This window comes from Squalius cephalus (genome assembly GCF_949319135.1).
Source record: "Squalius cephalus genome assembly, chromosome: 21".
NCBI classification, from domain to species: Eukaryota; Metazoa; Chordata; class Actinopteri; order Cypriniformes; family Leuciscidae; genus Squalius; species Squalius cephalus.
In genome coordinates this window covers 5,810,415-5,822,062 of record NC_137142.1, presented here as the reverse complement: position 1 = coordinate 5,822,062, position 11,648 = coordinate 5,810,415, and positions in this window count along the sequence as shown.

Here is an 11,648-nt window from a genome sequence, read left to right as displayed (position 1 = left end):
GCTATCAAGTAATCAAATTTAGAAAATGTAAACAAAATATTTGATTACCTGCAGGTCATGTGACCATTAACCGAAAGAGAACCTTGAACTTAATTTGATTATTTATTATTATTATTATTATTATTATTATTATTATTATTATTACTACTATTATTATTATTGACTTAAATTTATTATTGACCTAACTTATTAACTTAAATCTCAGGGGGTACTTCAAATATGTTAGGTCAAAGAGGTTCAGCTGACAGAAAAGGTGCATTTGAATATGAAATTAAATGAATTTGCTTGAATTTGAATGTGTTTGAAAGACAATAGCCTTCCAAAGACAGGAATACATGGCTAAATGATTTACTGAGTGATAATTCAAATAATAATTTATGTGTTTGTCGGGAGTAGATTAGATATGCAATGTTAAGTAACTAGTCTGATTAAAATGTAATATAATCAAATTATTTATAGTCTAATATAATCTAATCCAAGTGCTTTAATTTTTTAACCTCTTAACTGTCACCGTCCCACAGGTGGGACGTTTGCCCATATATATTTAAAACAATAATATCTTAGTAAAAACCTAAAGTAATATTGACAAACTATATATCATTTGAAAGCTTACAATCTCTAGTTTTCATATTTGGTGGCTGTTTTTTAAAATAAATTACAGAGGAGCAGTAATTTATCAATTTGCAACAAGAATATTTCATATTCATTAGGCGTGTTTAGGCCTTTATTTTGAAATAGAAATAAACATGAAAAATCATGAAAGATTGGTAGAAACCTCAGTTTGTTTTGATGCCAAGAGTTCAAAAGATAACACCAATTAAATTTTATGAGAAAAAAAGGTCTGAAAATGTTTATAATATAAAGAAAAATATTATGGATTCTCGATTTGTGATGCGGCACGCAGCGGCAGCGAGCTATAACGCACATATGTGCTCTTTTTATGTTTATTAGAGGTTGAAATCAAATCAAATACTGCCAAAACACCCATACTATTTCTGAATAGGATGTATACTTCATAAATTGTATGAAATTATGTAAATACATGGTTCAGATCACTCAAAACATATATGAAAATGGAGGCGCCCTTATATGGTCAGTAAGGAAGCTGGCTGTCCATCTAGTGAAAAAGTTTGGTACTGCGCCCAAATAAAATCTTACTGAAAGCTCATTTTTTGAGATATCAACCTAAAATTTGGAACACAACTTGTTTAGATTTTTGGCTTTAATTTTCTAGCAGTTTTAGAGTAAAATATATTTTGTAATATATATATTTTATATAAAATATAAATAATTATATTTTTACATTCTATATTTTCATAAACTCAAACTTATATAACTTTTTTTCTTTTTCACTTTAATCATTTATTTAACTTCTACAATAATCTGGCAAATGTCTTCTTAAAAACAAGACCAACCATATGTCTATATTCCATAGCATTCTTGAATTACAACCATTTAAGTTTGTATAGTGATTTTTTTGTCTATGCGAAAAAAGGGGGGGTGACAGTTAAAGGGTTAATCTGTTAACGTAACGTCTTATGTACGTGTGCATCCAATGGACATTTACTATCCCATGAGGCCTCGGGAGAGAGGGTTACACAACTGACACTGTAGTTCACATGACAATAACATGATGAATGTAGTATGTAAGGAATAATTGACGACAGGCCGTTGAATTATTAGAAAAATAATGCACACCCGAGGTGGTAATGCGGTCACGACGCGAAGCGGAGTGGCCGTTACACCTCGGGTGTGCATTATTTTTCTAATAATTCAACGGCCTGAAGTCAATTATTCCTCTTATACTACAGTTACCACACCTCGAAACATTGTTCAGATTATGTATTTCAAGACGTTTGTAAAGTTTTTGTCATTAAAACGCTCTTGTATGTAGGACTAATTTCTTACGAATCTAATCCCATGCCTCCGTTGCTAATTCCAAAACGTCATTTTAGAGTTAGTAATGGAGGTTTGAGCCATTGATAGCAGACTAATGCTGGGGACACACGACTAGCTGACACATTCTCTGACTGTTTTCATCGCAGCATATTTTAAACACCGACTTTGAACACAGACTGAAGGCGCTGAACACGCGTTTGGGCATGATCAGTCATCAAATTACATTCATAACCGGCCTTAAAGTGTGTCCTCGGCTCGGCTTTATGCAGTTATTAGAGAGAGATGTTGCAATAATGAGACAGAAAAGCATGTGCGTCAATATTATTATTTATTTATTAATTCAATTCGTTTTAATTAATTCGTTCATTCTTTTTTTTTCTATTATTGACAGATGACAGTAGACTAGCCAAATAAATGGGGAAAAAAAGCCTTTTAACAAGTAGCCTAAGGCCTATCAATAATTATTTATTTGTTATATTATCTGCAATAGAAATCCGTACTGCAGGACTATCCATTTATTTAGCCTATATTCAGTTTAATTTTCTATTGATTATAGATAGGAATATACTTTATTTATTAAAATTAAACTGCATGTTTCTATTGATTGTGAAGCTAGACGTTGAAAATTGCAGATCAAGCGCATGGGGCTAAATGTTTTTTCTTGTTATGAATTGTATCCTATTTTCCGTTATTACGGTTGACTACGCGAAGTGATATGGAACTGTAATGCGGTCAAGACCTGCCTGGAACTACTTTAGCTGTGCATTTCCCTGAAAATAATGCACGCCTTAGAACGTTCGTCAACCAATCAGATTCAAGCATTCAACGGCCCTGTAGTATAAGTCCAGATTACATTCATACTACTTTTTTTTTTTTTTTTTTTGCGGCCTAAAATAACTAAATTTGCTGCGGCTTTTCTCAAAAATTCTTTTTTGATATTTGCAGCATTTTTGTGTTATCTTGCCATGAAAGCCAACCAATAATCATGATGTAGGCTACTTATGTAATTAGTGTTAATGGCAGTACAATTACCTGTACATTTTGTGGATAATTACTGAAATTACCTTCTCCCCCACTCACAAGGCATTAAAAATAATTGACTCATAATTTTGTGGAAAATACAGAATTGTGTTTGATAAATTATGGATGTTAATTAGCTAACATTGTTTCCCGCCCCCTCAGGTTAACATTTTATTGCGGAAAAATTGTGGAAATAAGACAAAAGTGCCCCAAATTCTGTGATCGCAGAATCATGAAATCCTGGAGGGACTGACTGACTGGAGGGACTGTATTCATATATAGAACATCTTTTTTTTTTTTAATAGTCGCAAAGTACTCAAAAAGGTGTTTCGCCTAATCACAGACTGTGTGATTTCGGATGCAGCCCAAGTGACACGAGTCACTAAATCATTCATTCAAGTTATTTGAACAAATGAACTGACAATATTGGTTCTAATATGTTACTTAATATTAAATATTTTATTGAATTGTTGTATAAGAGCAATATCTCACATTCATGCTGCCTTCTCAGAAATAGCCCAAGTTGTCGTTGCTAGTTAATGTGACATGTTTTGAACGAGCTATATGTGGTGTAAGAAAGTATTTTAATGCACAGTTTTTTTGGACACTCCCCATTTTTTCCTTACTTTACACAATTGTCTGTTGTACTGTTGTAGGATATAAAACCAATATTAACTCTCTGTAATCCGGTAGGGTGTGCTATTACGCATCTTCTGAAAGAGTGCAGGATCTCAGAATCAAAACACAGATGAAGAAGATGCAGAAACAAGCGATAGAAGCATTGCTTACACACATGTAATCTAAAGCAATCATCAAACATTAAACAGCATATAAATCAAAACTGCCTAATGTTATCAAATGAAACCCATGAAGAGGTATAGGACTGTAAAGCTTTGGGGAAGTTGACAGACTCGATCTACTCCATCAATGTTTTAAACATCATTCTGAATCCGATCCAGGTGTAGTCTTTCACAAAAACGTGATTTTCTCAGCTTTTTTGTTCAAAATGTTTAAAAGCAGAGGCTCTGTTCTTTCTCTTAATACATTGTATGTTGATATTCATTCAATAAAATGTTCTGGGGTCCATGAAAGAAAAAATGATCAAAATGCTGGCGCTGGCAGGTGATTTTTTTTAAAAAGGTCAACTTGCAAGAATGCGTTATGGCCATATTTCAGCAAGGCAGTGATTAACTGCCTAAATATTATTAAATTAATATTTAAAAGGATAGTTCTCCACAAAATTAAAATTATGTCATTAATTACTCACCCTTATGTCGTTGCAAACCCATAAGACTTTCATTCGTCTTCAAAACACAAATGAAGATATTTTTAATGAGACCTGAAAGATGTCTTCAAAAAGTTTAGAAAGACATCGTGAAAGTAATCCAAATGCATTGAACAGTTTAATCCAAGTCTTCCAAAGGGACACAATCACTTTATACAGTATGATGAACAGATTTAATTAGGCTTTTAATCACATATAAACATGATCGACACACCTACAGTACATATAGAGCACATCAAATATGGTAAATGGAAGCTCAGCTGTACTTGACACACAAACCTCATTGGTTCTTACGGAGGTTCAAACGCGCTTGCTTGACACGCGAGAACAAACCTATTGGTTTTTGAATGTCAAGCAAAGATGATGTAATTTTTTAACTTTTTGAAAAAAATTTTTGGTGGAATTGACTTTTATATGAAGGGACAGAAATCTCTCAGGTTTCATTCAAAGGGCCCTATTTTAACGATCTGAAACGCAAGTATCAAACGCGAAACGCAAGTAACTTTGTGGGCGGGTCTCGGAAATCTAAACTGGGTTGGTCTGAAGTAGCTACATTATTCATAGGTGTGGTTTGGGCGTAACGTGAAAAAATCAGAGTGTCATCTCACATTCCCTTTAAGAGCAGGCGGATTGCTATTATAACGGCGGCTTTGCGGCGGATAACGGCGGATTTGCCAGGCGCACACCAGGAGCGGTTCACAGCCGAGGAGACCGACGTTCTCGTCAGGGACGTAAAACACAGAGAAGTGACATTGTATGGGGATGGGAGAAACACACCCAAATTAGCTTCGGTTAAACAGGCGTATGATAATTTGGGTAAATGTGTAAGCTAGATTTATGCCTATTTTTCACATCTTCATGGACACCACAATGATTTCCCTCGTGTGGAATATTTTTCCTTGTAATTATGTGTGGTTTGCAAAAATATCAACTGCATCTGTGTGTAGATGAGAGAATCAAAGTGTGTGTGCGTTGTGCACACGCTACATTATGGCCAAGCATGCGCCCTTAAAATAGCATCTGAACGCACCACTGACTTTAGACTATGTTTTTCCTGGTCTGTGGCGGAATTGTTTTCTGAAACTGCAAAATAGTACCAGGGAATGTTTGCGCCGGAACACGCCCCCTCTTTTCGCTGAACCGCCCCCGGGAACGCAAGTTCATTCCCTAATTTATCAACGTGCGTCTGTGGAGGGTAAAGTCCGCTGTGCGTCGGGTGCAAAATAGGAATGATACGTGACGGTGTACAAAGTCAATTGCGCTGGGTGCAAGATAGGGCCCTATATATCTTCATTTGTGTTTCGAAGATCAGCTTAAGTCTTAATTCTCCTTATAGGTGAACTAACCCTTTAAGTTATCCTTTGCAATTTCTTTCTTTTGAACTACTTCTGGACTTCTAGGAAGGCCACTACCCGTTGAGTTCAGTTCAAACCTTAATTAAACACATCATAATCAAAAAGATTATGAAACATAATCATCTAAAAAGCGTTAAGTGATTCTAATAGCCAGGTGTGTTTGACTCAATTAAAACTAAACTCTGCTGGTCGTCACCCTCCAGGAACGGAAGTCAATAGCCCTGCTCCAACATATCCGGCCATATTTTGCCATTATTTTGCCATATTTATGCCATATTTCAAATGTAGAATTTTATGTAAACTACACTATCACAAAATTGCTCATAATTTAACTACATGCAGTGAGGGAGCATGTGAAAGGTACACATTTGTGATATTCTACGATAATATCTAGCCACCACAGGTGTCTGGATAATGCAGCATGTTCACTGAACATTATAAGCAAGTTTGTTTCTTCATTCAGCTGCACCTGAGCACCTGTTATGCTCCTTTAGGAGTTCCCATAATGCAGCTGGTCTTTGTGTGCTGCTCAGTGGCGGTGAAGGTGGTGAAATGAGGTCCTATTTCAAGTTTGACATGGGGCTCTTGGCCTTTGAAGTCTGAAGTACAAGAAGATTACTTTTATACCGATGCTGTCATCTGTCAACAACCATATATTGAAAGATGAGCAGCCTATCTCTCAGTCCTGCTGACCTACACAATCTAACTGAGTTTTCCATTAGGGATGGGATCGTTCGACTGTCCAATATCTCAGGCTTTCTAAAATAACACCGATGGCTGCAAGAGGGACTGGGTCAGAGCGGGAATGGCAGCTGCATGTCTCCTGCAAGTGATGGGCATGTTTGCCATTTACGTTCTTCAATGCATTGTTCAAAACAAAACGGCTCATGTGGGTATTGTCTTTCCCAATGACGAATTAAGCTGCACTTGTGCTACAACCCGCTGGAACGCGAGAACGCTGATGCTGAGGGGCCGTCTCCAAGGTCCCTATCGAGATCGACCTGTCTGTCATTGTTGCTTGTAAAAATAACCACATCATTCTTCAGAAAGCAGCTGCCTACACGACTGCAGGGTGGCAATCAAACAGCACAAGGAGGAACAAAATAGATCAGCTCCCTGATTACTGATGGCTCCTGTCTGATAACAGGCAGTTTTATGTAATGAGTGTTAATGAGTGTCTGCCATCTTGTAGCCTAATCAGCAATAGCCCCTGTAAGTACTACGAAGAGCCATTGCACTGATTATTTGTTTGGCAAAATGAGGAGTTATGAGAGGAAACGGATAAGGTGAGGTACTAGCCAAGAGAAATTAAGCTTCTGAAAACTGAAGACTTCTTTGCTTCTGTTTCCCTACTGCAACTTGAATGAATCTTCAGCCACTAACAAAAAAGTACCACAATAATACCACACGTTTAGAATAGAATAATACATGGCAATACAATGGTATTCTTTGAAGAACCTATATGATCCCGAACATGAATCCCAAGTAAATTCAGTACCAAGTCTGAGACCAAATTTCTGAATGTTTTTCATTTAAAACTTTTTTCAGAAAGTTGTACAATGATGTAAATCAGAATGTTTCGCCTTTCACCCCCATCAAAATAGTGTTCCCATATTTTGATATTCTTTTTTTATCCTGTTATGTGTATATGAATATAAATAGTCTTATCTGCAGTACTGAGTCATTCACAAGCTGCATTTTTTATTGCTGACAAAGTCAATTAAGACGTTTGCAAGTTGTGTTTCCAACAGTGTATTGTAGTGCTAGTAGTGACAGCAACGGCAATCCACCTGTCACTCAAGTGGCCACGCCCTTAATTATGCAGAACTTTAAGGCTTAATAGAATTTAAACGGATTAGTTATATATATAAAAAAAATCACCCTCCTCACAGTTGTCATGTAGGGCAAAATTAGCTATATTTTTCTTTTTTACTTTTGTTTTTTGATTCACATTACTGATATAGACCAAAACCACTTTTTGTACCAGGCTGTAAACATATTTTTTTCTGCTGTAAAGTTGGGCATATTAACATGGGGTATATATGGGATTGACTCTCTTTTGGAGCCTGTCTCTAGCGGCCAGTCGCTGAATTGCAGTTTAAGTCACTTCCGTGTTTTAAGAGAGACCGGAAGGTTGCCGCTTGGTTCAACCATGTCTTTTGAAACTATGGCTTACCCGAGGACATCCCATGTTCCCAATTCATCTCAAGGGTTTGGAAATCCTTCTTCCAGCTCTAGGTGTGTCAGTGAGTCTGCTACCACCCTCAGCCCAGTGGGCAGTTGAAGCGCAAGATACAGGAGATCTGACGCTTCCCGAGGTCCGACTGCCACAACCACCAATACAGCTGGAGCCGTTACATCACCTGGGTATGCACAAAACTCCCTCCGTCATGCCACCACTGGACTCATACCCTTTCAGTGCGTACTCCGCTTTCTGCCGCCCCTGTTTCCCTGGTCAGGAGAGCCTTTAGAGCAGGGGTCGGCAAGTAAGTTTGGCATTGGGCCAAAAAACAATTTCTCCATTAGATGGTGGGCCAGAACATAGTCAAAGATAATTTAAGAAATGAATTGATGAAAAATGTAACTAGAATTGCCTATGACAGACTGTCACGGTGTCTTTTGTAACTGGTAGTGAGCTGTTACTCTGTGTTAAATCCTGTAGTAGGGACATATTTGTGTGGTGGGTTTGTCCAGGTTTTACACTGGATAAATTAATAAAGCAGTAGTGACACATAACCTGGCAAGTATCTTCATTCAGCAACTTGCAACACAGACGGCCTTGCTAAAACACACATATGTGGGAGATGCGGAATGAATATAAATAAGCCCATTAATGGCATGTTTTGAGTCATGCTCTTAACGAACTATGTTTTATTTCCTTTTTCCATATTGTGAATAATAAATGTGTGTCATTTTAATTTGCTTGTTACACAATGGAGCCTAACTTATTGTAATAATTATTTGACGTAGCCTACTATTACACTCAGAATTATTCTTTGGCATCCTCACGTACTAAACTGCATTTTTTATTTTTATTTTTATTGCGTGCTGGAGGTACACTATTACGTCGTGTGCAGAGAGATGTTAACATTTAAGCTAGCTGGTGAGAGAAAATGGCACTATCAAAGAGTCTAAAGAGGCAAGTTGACAGCGAAAATAGGGCATAGGCTACAAAGAAGAATGGAAAGACAACTATGCGTTCATCCTACCTAGTTTTGTGAATGCAAAGCCAGTGTGTCTTATCTGCAATGAAGCGATCCACAGACTCTTTTGAATGTCTTTCGGAACTTTTCAAATGAAAAGTTCTCAATTCATTTAAAAAATAAAACATTGCTGCAAAAAAGTTCTCGTACTTTTATTTTGAAAGAGTAATTGTTGCTGTCATGACTGATCTATTTCAGAACCAGCTGCTATCAAAATGATCTGGCTGCGGGCGCAGGCCAGATATTATTGCTGACGGGCCAGTTTTGGCACTGCCTGTTGCCAACCACTTTAGAGGTTCCAGCTGTGGACCAGTGGTTTAAAGAGAGCGAGATGGTCTGGGTCTATCCATCCATGGCCCATATCCATCTACAGGGGCGGTTCTGAGGCACAAGAGCCAGGCCGACGCTCGGAGAGCTGCTACTCCCATTTACACCCTGGGCAGAAGGTCTGGCTCTCCACCAGGGATATCTGCCTTTGACTCCCTTGTCGCAAGCTGATACATCAGTCCCTTCACCGTCCAGTGACAGATCAATGAATTGACTTACCGGCTCAACCTCCCTCCACATTATCATATTGCACCTATCTTTCATGTGTCATTACTCAAACCTTACTGTTCCTCTCTCTACTGTCACAAATCCATCAGTCTCCTCAGTATACTCAGCTCCTTCCACTCATTCCCAATTCCCAGAATACCTTCCACCTGCCATTACCAATTAAGGACTCATTTATATACAAGCTCTCACACTCACCTCATTGTCTGGTCTCGTCGCTCACACATGAGAAGGACTTACTTGACCTGCCTGTTTTCCAGTCATCCGTCAACTGTTATCCGTTCACCAGTTCACCCGGCTCCCGCAGCAGTCCTCTGAATCCTCTCCAGCCCGATTATCTGTGGAAAAGATACAAAGATTTTATATTCAGCTAAATTACCTGTTTGGATTCAAGCATATCCTTACATTCCAGTGTTGTGATTTCCCACTCCTGTTGTGTGTTCTCTTCTGTTTGAGACGCATACAGGTTTGTATGGAAACATATTTTTAAGTATATCCACAGAGTAATATAATAATAAAAGGTAATTGTGACTTTTAATTGTGAGATATAAACTCTATACTATATAAACTATAAAAACAGGGCTCCAGACTGCGACCATTTTTTGATAACGTGCGAGTTCAAATTTGACATGGTCGCATTTGTGCGAGTGCATGGTCACACACTCAGTTGGTGTCTGCCTACTTGCACTGCACTGCACATAAACGCACAAAAGTATGCCAAAATGTTATCTTTGTCGAGTATCCTCGTAAGCACAGTCTTAAATTAGTTAAAAACTGTTAAATGAACGCAAAGAGTTGTGACGACATCTGATGCTTGTAAGATCCAGATCTGCGTCCTTCAGATCTTAAAGTGACCGCAGTCTAATAAACCCACTTCTGTGAGACTGTCAGTAATGTGAATCGAAAAACAAAAGTAAAAAAGAAAATTACTCACTGCTCTCGACTGAACTTTTGTAGCTTTTATAAGGATTAATCTACATTTAATCTATAATTTATGCAGTGACTGTGAAGTGTTTGATAACTTTATTCAATTTCTGTATATTTCCTACCTATTAGATCAAATATTTAAAATATACTGTCTTTATGTTGTTTCTACATTAATCCGGAGATTAAATGTAAAATTATTACAATATAAAAATATATTAAAAACTAATGTTAGGTTTGATTAATCGCAATTAATCCCAGAAATGTGCAATTAGTTAATTGTTTTAATCGATTAACAGCACTAAAAAAAATATAATCAAACATTAAAAAAACATACATGGAGGGTTTTTTTATAGATTTTTTTTATTTTATGGTTTTCATTTCATAGTTAAGATTAAAACTTTTTGCCAACATGAGGTCTCAGTCTTTTTTCGTCAATGCAAAACTTGGGTACACAGATTAAGACAACTATTCATCAGCATGCATTTAATTCCTTGTTGTAAAAAAAAAAGAACAAAAAAAAAGTGCGACCAAATCATGTGCTGGTGACCAACTGAGAAAGACCCAATTACCTTTTTTTATTCTGTGGTGGAAACAAAAAACAGAATTGCGAGATGTAAACTTAGAAATTCGAGAGAGAAAAAAAAATGGGAGAGTCAGAATTATATAAACTCTATAATTATGGAGAAAAATGGCTGAATTGTAAGATATAAATCACAATTGTGAGGGGGAAAAAGTCTGAATTGTGAAATAAAAAGTTGCAATACCTTTTTATTTTTATTTATGGTGGAAATAAGCTTCCACAGGTTTGGAATGACATGAGTGCAAGTATAATACATTTTTGGGTGAACTGTTCCTTTAATAACAGCATATACTAAATATGGACAAACTGCCTCTACAAATAAAAAACAGTGGTTGTTAGTTGAAGCTCACTGACAGACAGAGGTACCTCAGGGATACAATCAGCACATCTCTGCCCTATTTCACCAAAGACAGCAAGTTATGAGCTGCACAAAGCTGGAATTTATGACATGCACCACAGCCATTTGGAAACTGCCTGTTTTCAAGGCTAAGGCATGACAATACCGACAGTAACCTTTTGCAAGCTGTGCTTACCCTGATGCGAGCAGCCCACATAGCCGGTGTCAACAGTAGGAAATCCATAATTGTGTGGGCAGCTACTGTACTGTACAGTATATGGTGGGAGTCATTAGATTGGACCGGGTCATTTTGTAGCGCCAGGTTCATCTTGTTCTATCCTCCAATAATAACTTAATCAGTGTTCAAGCTTGTGGTGCATTTAAACTATGTTTGAAACAAACACAATTTCCACATCAGTTTATTCTTAGAGAAAATCGACTACTCTGAGAATCATAAATAATGAGTGGATGAATATGAGTGTGGTTCTGT